The sequence below is a fragment of the Panthera pardus genome, unplaced genomic scaffold (genome assembly GCF_024362965.1).
Source record: "Panthera pardus isolate Hobbes unplaced genomic scaffold, ASM2436296v1 HiC_scaffold_21, whole genome shotgun sequence".
NCBI lineage: Eukaryota > Metazoa > Chordata > Mammalia > Carnivora > Felidae > Panthera > Panthera pardus.
This window is the reverse complement of record NW_026526777.1, coordinates 44,946,034-44,959,220: the sequence shown is the minus strand read 5'-3', so window position 1 is coordinate 44,959,220 and position 13,187 is coordinate 44,946,034. Positions and strand designations below refer to the sequence as shown.

The following is a 13,187-nucleotide window of genomic DNA, read 5'->3' as shown; positions in this document are numbered from 1 at the left end:
AAAACTCCCTGTCCTACACCCTACGAGAAGGTGACCTTGCTGGAAACAATCCTTTCTTTTCTTTTGCTAATTTGTTCTGCCCCATTTCTGTCTATGAAATCCTTCCATTTGGTACAGATCCCCAGAGCTCCCCTCTGCTTGTTAGATGGGATAATGTTCAATTCATAAATTAATAAACCAATTATATCTTTAAAATTTTTCTCAGTTGAATTTTTGTTCCTTAACAGTTGTAAAATCTGCTTCCTCAGAGAGGATTTGTTTATTTCTGCTGGAGAGGGACAGTTGCCCTACCAAATATAATACTAATCATTAAGCTATAGTAACTAAGAATATGTGGTGTTGGCACAGGGATAGACAAATAGATCTCAGAAACAGATGTTCACATATATGGCAAATTCATATATAATAGAGGTAGCATTACACACAATAGGCAAAAGATGATGTATTCAATAAATGATGCATGATAATAAAGAAAAAGAGATCCAAATGGTATAAAATTATATAATTAGAATTTAGGTATAATTAGAATTTCCCTATTTATTATTCATGTTAATCATTTTTTCATGGACTTATTATTTTTTAATTTTTTTTAACATTTATTCATTTTTGAAAGACAGAGTGTGAGTGGGGGAGGGGCAGAGAGCTAGGCTGACACAGAATTTGAAGCAGGCTCCAGCACAGAGCAGCTGTCAGCACAGAGCCTGATGTGGGGCTCAAACCCATGGACCATGAGATCATGACCTGAGCTGAAGTCAGATGCTTAACCAACTGTGCCACCCAGGTGCCCCATTTTTTCATGCACTTATTGAGCATTCTTGTGTTGTTTGTGTTTGTGTCCTGATTGATCAAGAGAGTTCTCTATATTCTGGAGAGTTCCTTGTATATTCTGGATATAAGTCTTATGTCAGATATGTGTACTGTAAATACTGTCTTCCCTGTTTGTGGCTTGTCTTTTTTTTTTTTTTTTTTTCCCTGTGGCTTGTCTTTTAATTTTCTTAAAAGGGTCTTTGAAAGAGCAGAAGTTTTTTTATTTTCATAAACTCCAATTTATCATTATTTCATTTAGGGTTTATCCTTTTTTTTTTTTTTGAACTAAGAAATCTTTGACTATCTGAAGGCCACGAAGATGTTTGCCTACATTTCCTTCTAAAAAGTTTTTTCTTATTATCTTTTTAATATCTGAAGGATGTGCAGTGATGTCTCTTCCTATTATTGATGTTAGTAATTTGTGATTTCTCTGGTTTTTTAATCTTAATAATTCTGACTAAAGGTTTATCAATTTTATTGATTAAATAAATTGCTTTTGATCTTATTGATTTTTTAAATCATTTTTATTATTTTCTATAACATTTCAATTTACTCTTCTTTATCTAGATTTTTACATTGGAAGGTTAAATAATTAATTTTAATCCTTTTCTTTCTTTCTTTCCAGAGCATGCACACAAGTTGGGGAGGGGCAGAGAGAGAGGCAGAGACAGAATCCCAAACAGGCTCCCCACTGTCAGCACAAAGCTCAACTCGGGCTAGATCTCATGAACCAAGAGATCCAGAATCAGACGCTTAACCAACTGAGCCACCCAGGCGCCCCTTCTTTCGTCTTTTTAAATATAAGCTTTTAAAGCTATGAACTTCCCTTTAAGAGTGATTTACACACTAAACAGCTAAGTGTTTTAGCTATGTCTCTCTAATTTTAACATGTTGCATTTTCATTGTTATTCAGTTCTAAATGTTTTCTAAATTCTCTTGTGATGTCTTTTCTGACCCATGGGTTCTTTAGAAATGCTTATTTAATTTCCAAATATCCAGATACTTTTTTTTTTATCATTTCTGATTTAATTCTTATTATAGACAGAGACCATGATTTTTTATTTATATATTTTTTAATTTATTGAGATTTATTTTATGCCCCAGAAAATGGCTTATTTTAGTGAATGTTCCAGGAACACTAGAAAAGAATGTATATTTTGCTGTTAGGTGAAGTATTCTATTGATCTTGATTAGGCCAAGTTGGTTGACAAATTTGCTCAGGACTTTGATATCTTTGTTAATTTTTTATATAGTTTCTGTGTCAATTACTGAGAGATAAAAATTGAAATCTCCAACCATATTTATGGATTTTCTTATTTCACTTTTAGTTTGGTCAACTTTCGCTTCATATATTTGGAGGTCTATTTTTGGGTGCATTTGAGCTGTTATATCTGCATGGTAAATTGACTCCATCATCATAAAATGCTCCCCATTATCCCTGGTAATATTTTTGTTCCAAAGTCTACTTCAGCTTTTCTTTAGTTTTTGCACGGCATAACTTTTCCATCATTTTACTATTTTTATAACAGCTTTATTGAGATATAATTCGCATAACATACAATTAACTCTTTTTAAAGTGTGCAATTCAATAGTTGTTAGCATATTCATAGCTGTGCAACCATCACCACAACCAATTTTAGAACATTTTCATCACCTTAAAAAGAAACTATAGGGGTGCCTGGGTGGCTCAGTCAGTTGAGTGTCCGACTTCGGCTCAGGTCATGATCTCACAGTCCGTGAGTTCAAGCCCTGCGTCGGGCTCTGTGCTGACAGTGCAGAGCCTGGAGCCTGATTCAGATTCTGTGTCTCCCTCTCTCTCTCTGACCCTCCCCCATTCATGCTCTGTCTCTCTCTGTCTCAAAAATAAATAAACGTTAAAAAAAAAAAAGAAACTATACATCCTTTAGCAGTCATCCCATTTTCCTTATTCACCCAGACCTTGGAACCACTAATCTACTTTTGTCTCTATTATAGACTTTCCTCTTCTGAACATTTCATAGAAATGGAATAATACAGGGGCACCTGGGTGGCTCAATTAGTTAAGCTCTGACTCTTGATTTCAGCTCAGGTCACGATCTCATAGTTCATGAGATCGAGCCCCATGTCAGGCTCTGTGCTGATGGTGTGGGGCCTGCTTGGGGTTTCTCTGTCTCCTTCTCTCTCTGTTGCTCCCCCGCTTGTTCTCTGTATCTTTCTCAAAATAAATAAAAGTAAACTTAAAAAAAGAAATGGGATAATACAATATGTAGCCTTTTGTGTCTGCCTCCTTTAGCATAATATTTTCAAGGTTCATTCATATTGCAGATTATATCAGTATTTTTTCCATCTAATAATTAAATAATATTCTACTATATGGATTTACCACATTTTATTTATCCATTCATTTGTTCATGGATATTTGAGTTGTTTTGGCTATTGTGAATAATATTATGAATATTTATGTACAAGTTTTTATGTGGATACACATTTTTATTTCTCTTGGATATATACATAGGAGTAGAATTGCTGAGTCACACAATAATTCCATGTTTAACATTTTGAGGAATTTCCAGATTGTTTTCCAAAGTGGATGCACCATTTTACATTTCCACCAGCAGTGTATAAAGGTTCTAATTTCTCCATACTTTTATCAACTTTCTATTGTCTTTTTTATTCTAGCTATGCTAATGGGTGTGAAGTGGTATCTCACTGTGGTTTTGATTTGCACTTCACTGATGGCTAATGATGTTGAGCATCTTTTCATGTGCTTATTGACCATTTGTGTATCTTCTTTGGAGAAATGTCTATTCAGATCCTTTCCCATTTTAAAAATAGGTAATCTTTTTTTATTGAGCTGTGATGCTTTATATAGCCTAAACACAAGTCCCTTATAAGAGTCCTGATTTAAAAATATTTGTCTCATGCTGAGGATTGTCTTTTCACATTTTGGATGGTGTCTTTTGAAGCAAAAAGATTTAATTTTGCTAATATCCAATTGATCTATTTTTTTGCTGTTTGTGTTAAATCTTCCATCATATTCCTTTAAGGTATCTGTGTCTTTACATGTAAAATGGGTTTCTTATAGATAGTGTATGGTTGGATCTTGCTTTTTTATTAATCTGAGAATTTGTCTTTTAATTGAAATATGTGGGTCATTTATATTTAATGTAATGTTCAATATATTTGGATTTAAACCTATAATTTTGTTCTTTTTTTCTACTCATTCTATCTGCTATCTATCTATCTATCTTCTCTCTGCCTTTTTTTTTTTTTTTGGTTTAGTTCATTATGTTGTAGCATTCATTTTATCTCTATTTTATCAATTTTAGCCTATCAGTTCTATGTTTATTTACTATTTTATTACCTATACTTAAAAGAAAAACTGGTTGCTCTAGGGTTTATAACATACATATTTAATTTATCCAAACTACCTTCAATAATATTATATCAATTGACATATAAGACATTTGCATTATGTTTCCACTTCCTCCTCTTTTCTTTTATGCCATTAATGTCATTTGCTTTATTTATACATCTGTTATAAAGCAAAGAAAACATTATTATTATTATTACTGTAAAAGGTTATATTTTAAAGAAATTTTAAAATGAGAAAATAATCTTTTATATTTATCTACATATTTATTATTGCTGATTTATTTATTAAGATTACTCTTAATTCTTTTAAATAAATCCATGTTTTCATCTTGTGTCACTGTCTCCTATTTGAGCAACTTTTTTTTCTAACTTTCTTGTAATGTAGTCCTCTTGATGATGAATTGTCACAGCTGTTGTCTTAAAAAAATGACCATATTCTGAAGAATATTTTAGTTACATATGGATTTCTAGGTTGACAATATTTTTCCTCCAGTATTTTATTTTTCATTATTTATTTATTCATTTAAATAATTTTTTAATGTGTATTTTTCAGAGAGAGACAGGGACAAAGTATTAGTGGGGGAAGTCAGAGAGAGAGGGAGACACAGAATCTGAAGCAGGCTTCAAGCTCTGAGCTGTCAGCACAGAGCCCAGCTCAGGGCTCGAACTCACGCAAGCTTCCATGCTCAGTGTGGAGCCTGATGCGGGGCTCCATCCCATGACCCTGGGATCATGACCTGAGCTGAAATCGAGTTGGACACTCAACCAACTGAGCCACTCTGGGCACTTCCTCTTTTAGTATTTTAAAGATTTTGGTTCATTTTTCTTTCTGGTTTACATAGTTTCTGACCACAGGTATGAATAATTCTTAACTTTGTTTCTCTGTACAGACTATCATTTTTCTTTGGCAGCTGCTAAAATATTTTTCTTTATCACTGGTTTGCAGAATTTTATAATGTGCTTTATGTCACTCCAAATGTGGGTATTACTATGTGTGTGTGAAATCTTATGTGAGGTGCTTTGAGCTTCTTGGATTTGTGGGTTTATAGTCTTCATCAAATTTGGAACTGTTTCTGCCATTGATTCTTCCAACATATTTGCTTTCCCTTCCTTTCTCTCTCCTTATTCTGGGATTCAGGTTACATGAATCTTGGAATTCCCGATACTGTCTCAGAGGTCACTGAACTTTTGTTCGTTTTTTAAAGTTATTGTTCTCTCTGCTTCATTTTGGATAGATGCTATTGCTATATCTTTTCAAAGTCATTAGTCTTTTCTTCTGCAGTGTGAAATTTGTTGTTCATCCTATCCAGTGGATTTTTTCATTTCAAATACTTAATTTTTCTACTCCTGAAGTTCATTCTAACTTATTTTTTATATCTTCCATCTCTTTTCTCACATGTTCATGTCTTTATATACTTGAACACAATATTAATAACAGTCATCTATCATCTGTTACTTCTAGCATTTCTGTAATTTCTGGATCTGTTTCTATTGTCCTTTTTCCTGGTTAGAGATCACATTTTCCTCCTTCTTATAACTAGCAAAAGAAAAACTTATTGGGTCTGTGAATTGTACATTGCACATTGCACAATTGTACATTGTAAATCTTATATTCTTGAGTGTCTGGATTTTGTTGTTCTTTTAAAGAGGGTTGGGTTTTGTATCCATAGACACTTACATCACTCTCAAATCAAAGTAATCTTCCTGAGGACTATTTTTAAGCTTTTCTAAGTAGTGCTAAAATAGTTTTCACTCCAGGAATTGTGTCCTACTTCTAAAGTGTGACCTCTCAAGAATCCCTACTAAATGTCCCAGGTGATCTCCAAAGATTCTCCACCATGGATGATCAAGTTTGAAAACCTTCATCTCTATGCAAGTTGACCCTCCCTTCCCAGTATTCTTTGAACAGTTTGTGCAATTTCACTCTTTTCATGTGTAGCCAGTACTTAACAAAGATTCAAAGGAATCTTTTATTTTTTTAAGATTTTTAAAATTTAATTTATTTTTTTTAAATTTACATCCAAGTTCTTAGCATATAGTAAGATTTCGTTTTTAAGTAATCTCCACACCCAATGGGGGGCCTGAACTCAAAACCCCAAGTTCAAGAGTCATATGCTCTCCTGACTGAGCCAGCCAGGTGCCCCTCAAAGGAATCTTTATGCAGATTTCTGGAGTGCTTTTTCTAAAACTTCCTCATTCCTGAATATGTTTATAAAATTCAATAGATGACCATTAATTCTTAAAAGTACCCTATAACAAACAATGAATCTGATTATCATACAAACAATAACATGCATTACTATGTTATTCACTTTGATAATTTACATATACTTAAGTCAATAAAGTAAGTGAAGAAATGAAGTATTATTTCTTTGGTATTTACTAAGTGACAAGTAATTTTATTATTATCCAAATGATAAGATACATTACCAGTTTCAGCCTTGCCATATTGCTTCATGTTGTTCAATAACAATTTCTAGGTGGCAGCAGCAGCTGCCAGAAATTCTGTACTCCAAATTCTTGCTCTGCTTAAGAGCAAATATAGGTCCAGGCCATTTCAGGTAGCAAAATATGCCCATCTCAGTTTGGATTCCCCAAAATCAGAATCTGAGAAAAGAAATTTCAGCACAAGTAATTTATTTGGGAAGTGATTCTATGAAGAACATTATGGGAATAGGAAAATTAAACACAGAAGGGGTAAAGCCAATAAACTGTGAGTTAATGAATTGTGGGTGACTGGGGCTTAATACTTCTGGGGATGTTATAAGAAAATGGATGTAATACATCTGAGAACTGTCCCTGTGAGTGAATGAAAAGCTGAATTCTTCATCACCTACTCCCATCTTCATTGGTTGAGGGCAGCTCCTAGAGTGTTGGCTCTCAGCATTTTTGGTCTGCTCCAGTCTTTAGAGCATAAGAGAATATGGTGAAGCTTACTCTTGAAACTAGACAATGCTCTCAGGAGGAGAGTCACAGGAATCCACCAGAGTGTGTGGGAACCACTGGCAGGTGACCTTCAGAATAGATGAAGGGGATATGGGTGGGGCATCACCAGGGTTCCCCCTTTCCTTTGAAACAGGAACTCATTCAAATCTTCTTTTCTGTTTATCCTAATCAAGCACAACCACATTAAACACCAAAAAAACAAGAAGGGTAAGATAAGTCACTGATGGACACTTGACCCTGTACTATGTTGTGGAGTAAGGACAGAAACAAAACAGTGACACCACAATTGCTGAATGGGCAAAGGTTATGAAAAATATTCTGTAAGCAAACCAAACTTTTGGCCTTTTCAGCAGATTCCTTCCTTTAACCTTCTGTTCATCTGGCATGAGGTTTGTGGTGCAGCTGGGTCTCCATGGCAGTCAGACTCATGGCTATTGTATTTATATTAGCAGTGGGTATGTGTGGTGTGTTTTTTAAAGGAAGCGACATAGCCCTTAAGTCTGTTCCCAGAGGATAGTTGTGGCCATTATTCTCCCAGTTCTTCATGCTTTGCCCCAAGGTTTGTGAAGGGGAAAGACTTCCTATAGCAAACAGGTGGCACAAAGTCTAGTCAAGCCAATGGCCATTATGATCAACTTATTTTAAGGCCTGAAAGAGCCCTGTCCAAACTAAAGCAATATAGTCATTCTTTTATCATTAATTTTAATTTTTAAATGAATTCTTAAAGAAATAGTTATCAGGATAAATCCATAAGAAGACAGAGTCAGGGACCTCATGAAGAATAATTTCATGGATACATTCACCATCACCATATCTAAGTCTTGAAGTTCTTTGATAGGATAGATACCTTTGTTTCTCCAATGAGAGATAAGTCTTAATTGTCAGTAGGCCTCACAATAGGTAACAATCTGATTTAATTAATTAATTAATTCACTCAATAGTGTCAAGCATTGTTTGAGGTGCTGGGGGTTGTGAACAAAAAAAACAAAATCTCTGAGTTCATGGGGCTCATAATTAATTGGGAGAGACCAATAATAAATAACTAAACATATAATAATCAAGTATCATAATTGCTAAGGCTTAAATCAAGATATAGAGTATCAGGAATACAGAAATGCTGTCTTGTTATTTGTAGTAGATGGCCTCTCTAATAAAGTGAGTTTTGAGCACAGCAAAAATTAAATAAAGTAAGAATGATGCCAGTCATGCATATATCTGGAGAAAAGTGTTCCAGACTGAAAAATAGCACATGCAAAGACCCTGAGGTAGGCATACGGTTCAATTCAAGAACAACAAAGATACCAAAAACAAATGGCCTAAAGGAAGTTATAAGTAAGAGAGAGAGGTCAGAGAGATATTTGGGTGGGGTTAAAACACTTGCAAAGCACATAGAGGCTATGAACCAGTGAAGGAATTTGGTCATTTCCCCGAGTGACATATGAAGCTATTGGAGGATTTTTAACTTATACTTTTAAAAGAGCCCTCTAGCTACTGCAGTGGGACAGAGTTGGAAAACCTGAGCAATTAGGATACTATTAGGACAATCCAGGCAAGATGATAGAGACTTGGACCAGACCAGTGCAATAGTTATGGAGATGGCAAGAAGGCATTGAATTGTAGGTGTAGTTGATAGTAGAGCCACAGAATTTGTTCAAATGAATATGGGATAAAGAGAGGAATCAGGATGATTTCAAGATTCTTGACTTAAGCAACTGGAAGGGTCGAGTTGCCATTTATGGGTGTAGGGAAGACTGGGCAAAGCAGGATTGATCAGGAGAAATCACACCTTTGGTTTCGGTTAGTGTTTGAGATGTCACTTAGAAATCCAAGTGGGGATGTCAAGTAGATATATGTGTCAAGTAGAATACATGTGTCTGGGCTTCTGTGACAAAGTCATGACTGAACATATAAATTCAGTAATCACATTTAAAGCCATGTGACTAGAAGGAATCACCAAGGGAGTGGGTATAGTTATGGAAGAGAAGAGGTCCAATAACTAAGTCCCAGGCTTAGAGTCAGGGAAAAGAGAAGGAACCAATAAAAGAGACATTGAAGTAGCAACCACTGAGGTAGAAGGAAATTTAAGAGAGAATAGTGTACCAGAAGCCAAAAGAAGAAAAGATTTCCAAGGAGGAAGGGAGAGAGAGATCGATTATGTCAATTGCTGCTGATGGGACAAATAAGAGGAAGATGGAGAACTAAACATTGGATTTGACATCAGCATCATTTGGATGGCAGTGACCTTGACAACTATGGGGTAAACGGCTAATATAGGATTTTTTCCTGAAAATGGGTTTCTTTATTTAAAAAAAAGAGAGAGTGAACTGAGCACCTGAAATGGAGTGAAGAGGAAGAAGGTAAAGAATGATGAAGGATGTTTGAAGGAAATACAACAAACTTCAATAACTACATGCAAGTTTTCTCACTACCTTTGGCCTCAGTTTTCAGAAGTGCCCAATGAGAGAGTTGGTCTCTATCCTCGGTTTTATCTTATGAATAATGGGAATATTTTTTAAGTTTGTTTATTTCTTTTAAGAGAGAGAGAGAGAGAGAGAGAGAGAGAGAGAGAGAGAATGAATGAGTGGGGACAGGGCAGAGAGAAAAGGAGAGAGAGAATCCCAAGCAAGCTTCATGCAGTCAGTGCAGAACTTGACGTGGGGTCAGCCCCATCAGCTGTGAGATCATGACCTGAGCCAAATGAGGAGTAAGGCTCTTAACTGACGGGGCCACCTAACCACCCCTAAATAATGGGAATATTGGTTGTACCTATCTTATAGGGGTATGCTTGGGGTTCAATGAGTTAAAACATGTGAATTATTAAATACTTCCTGGACATATTAAGTTCTTAATAAATGTTTGCTATAATCATTGTATTGTCACATCATGTTTAATATTCTTATTTTCCCTTTAGCTTGGACATTTCACGACTCTATGTCATCATTATCATCTTGCTTAGAACCAGCCACCCCCGATGGCTAGTTCTAGTTTTGTACTGATATGTAGGGTGGATTTGCTTCCTGACAAAATATTAGTCACGGCTTCCTTGTTGTCTTCGCAGTAAGAGTCAATTATAGATCAGAATGAAGTAAGTAAAAAAAAAAAAAAATGAGTTGGGATACTTTTCCCTTGGATGAGTGGTCCTTTATTGATAACCACGGATGAGTAGATACAAGAGGCTTTAATCTTAGGGTTTTAATCTTAGGTCCACTTGGCTTGAGATAAAACATTCTCTTGGAAAACTGGTTCCTGAGTGGCTTTGGAAATGGCTGCTCTCCACAGTTTATATTTTTTTGCCTGGTTGTTTTTGTAGTGTTTACACTGTCCTCTCCAGCTAAAATTGCTGGGCTGACTTTGTTTCATCTGGACTTTATATTACACCATAATGATTAATCCACTCTGTCCGTGCCAAAAGCAGCTAGCATTTAAGTACCACTTGTAATTTCCACATCCAATGAAGTAATTCATCCTAGCCTGCAGTTTTTACTTGATAAATGTCCAATCTTTGTCTGCAGTGCACCTGGGACCTTTGCTATAGCATCATGATGGTGAGAGATTTTTAGAGTTCATTTCTTGCTCTCTTTCACCCCCTATCCATTTCTCAAATCTGAGGAAGGGTCTTTATGGACATGGGTCTGGTATTGACCAAATTCACAGAGAAAGGAAGGGCCAAGAGAAGGTGACAATCAGTTGGTGTCTCACTGAATTTGATCTGTCTTCCCTCCCTGTGGCAAGGGTGGCAACAGGGAGCTGCCTCTTTGCCATGGCGCCCAGTCAGTGAGGTGAGTGCTGCTGCAGAGGAGAGGGTGGGAACCTTTGGCTTCCCCTGCCCTGGTTCCTCAGGATACTGTCCAGACTCTTTGAGGTGTGTGTGTGTGTGTGTGTGTGTGTGTGTGTGTGTGTGTGTGATGACTTTATTTGTATTTTCCAGATGTGGAAGTGGAGATTCAGAGAGAACTGTGTGAGAAGTCACACAACCAGTACGTAGTAAAGTCAGTAAACTCAGGTCAGGCTAATTCCAAAGTCTATGTTCTTAAACCCTGTTCAATACTGCCTCCTGACCCAATCTTATTTTTTGAAGTATACAAGTAAGTGGCTTTTAGAGAGTTGGTGCAAACATCACCACAATCAATTTTACAATGTTTTCATTACCGAGTAGAAGCTGTGTACTCTTTTTCCATCTCCCTAAACCTACTATTCTGCCAGCCCTAGGCAATCCCTCCCCTACGTTCTGTCTGCAGATTTGCTTATTCTGAACATTTCATATAAGTGGAATCATACAATATTGGCCTTCTGAGGCTGGCTTCTTAGAATTAGCATAATTTTTAAATAAAGACAATGTTTTAAGAGCAATTTTAAGTCCAGAGAGTTCCCATATACTCCCAGCCCCCACAAATATATAGCCTCCCCCATTATCTCCCACTAAAGTGATACATATGTTATAACTGATAAACCTACACTGACACAGCATAATCACCCAAAGTCCATAGTTTACATCAGGGTTCACTCTCGATGCTGTACATTCTCTGGGTCTAGACAAACGTATAATGACATATATCTATCAGAATAGTATCATACAGAGTATTTTCACTGCCGCGCCTATTCATCCCTCCCTCCCTGCCCCCAAACTCCTGGCAACCACTGATCTTTTCATGTCTCTATAACTTTGCCTTTTTCAGGATGTCATATGGTTTCCATGCAGTATATAGCCTTTTCAGATTGACTTCTTTCACTTAGTAATATCATTTAAGTTTCCTTCGTGTCTTTTCATGGCTTGATAGGTTGTTTCTTTTTGCCACTGAGTAATATCAATTGTCTAGATGTACCACAGTTTATTTACCCATTCATCTACTGAAGAACATGTTTGCTGCTTCCAAATTTTGGCACTGAATAAAGATGCTGTAAACATCTGTGCACAACATTTTTGTGTGGACATAATTTTTTAACTCCTTGGAATAAATACCGATGAGCAGGATTGCTGGATCATACGGTAAGACAGTGTTTAGTTTTATAAAAGACTGCCAAACTGACTTCTAAAGTGATTGTACCATTTTGAACTCACAAGCAGTACATGAGAGTTTCGGTTGCTTTGTATCCTCATCAGCATTTGGTATTGTTAGTGTTGTGGATTTATCCATTTTCATAGATATGTCATGGTATCTGGTTGTTTTAATTTTCATTTCCCTAATAATATATGATGTGGAGCATTTTTTTTTCATATACTTATTTGCTATCTGCATATCTTCTTAGGTGAGGTGTCTGTTAAAGTCTCTGGCCATTTTTTAATCCAGTTGCTAGTTTTCTTATTGTTGAGTTTAAAGAGTTCCTTGCACATTTCAGATAACAATCCTTTATCAGACATGTCTTTTGCAAATATTTTCTCCCAGGCTGTGGTTTGTCTTCTCATTCCCATGATACTGTCTTTCACAGAAGTCAAGTTTTTAATTTTAATGGAGTCCAGCTTACCAATTATTTCTTTCATGGATCATGCCTTGGGTGTCATATCCAAAAAGTCCTTGCCATACCCAAGGTGATCAATGTTTTCTCCTATTATTTTCTAGTTTTTTAGTTTTGTTTTTTGCATTTAGGTCTCTGGTCTATTCTGAGTTAATTTTTGTGAATAGTATAAGGTCCGTGTCTAGATTCTTTTTTTTTTTTTTTTTTTTGGCCTGTGGATATCCAGGTGGTCCAGCACCATTTATTGGAAAGACTACATTTTACTATATTGCTTTTACGCTTTTGCCAAACATCATCTAACTATATCTACTTGCATGTATTCATTGACTCTCTATTCTGTTGCATTGATCTATTTGTCTATTCTTTTACCAATACCACACTGTCTTGACTGCTGTAGCTGTATAGTAAATTCTAAAGTTGGCTAGTGTGAGTCTTCTGAATTTATTCCTCTCCTTCAATATTGCGTTTGCTATTCTGAGCTTTTTGCCTCTCTATAAATTTTAGAATCAATTTATCCATTTCCACAAGATAATTTGCTGGGATTTTGATATGGATTATATTGAATTTATACACCAAGTTGGGAAGAAGTGACATCTTGACAATACTGAATATCTCTCCATTAGTTC

General features: G+C 35.8%; 1 long non-coding RNA gene across 2 annotated transcripts in view; it reads right to left on the bottom strand.

The window, feature by feature from the left end:
* LOC109253880 (uncharacterized) overlaps positions 1-13,187 on the bottom strand; it is a 48,266-nt gene that overhangs the window by 25,612 nt on the left and 9,467 nt on the right. For both annotated transcript variants that reach the window (XR_008424645.1, XR_008424646.1), the window contains exon 3: positions 6,592-6,768. This is a non-coding gene — a long non-coding RNA (uncharacterized LOC109253880). The remainder of the gene's footprint in view (positions 1-6,591; positions 6,769-13,187) is intronic.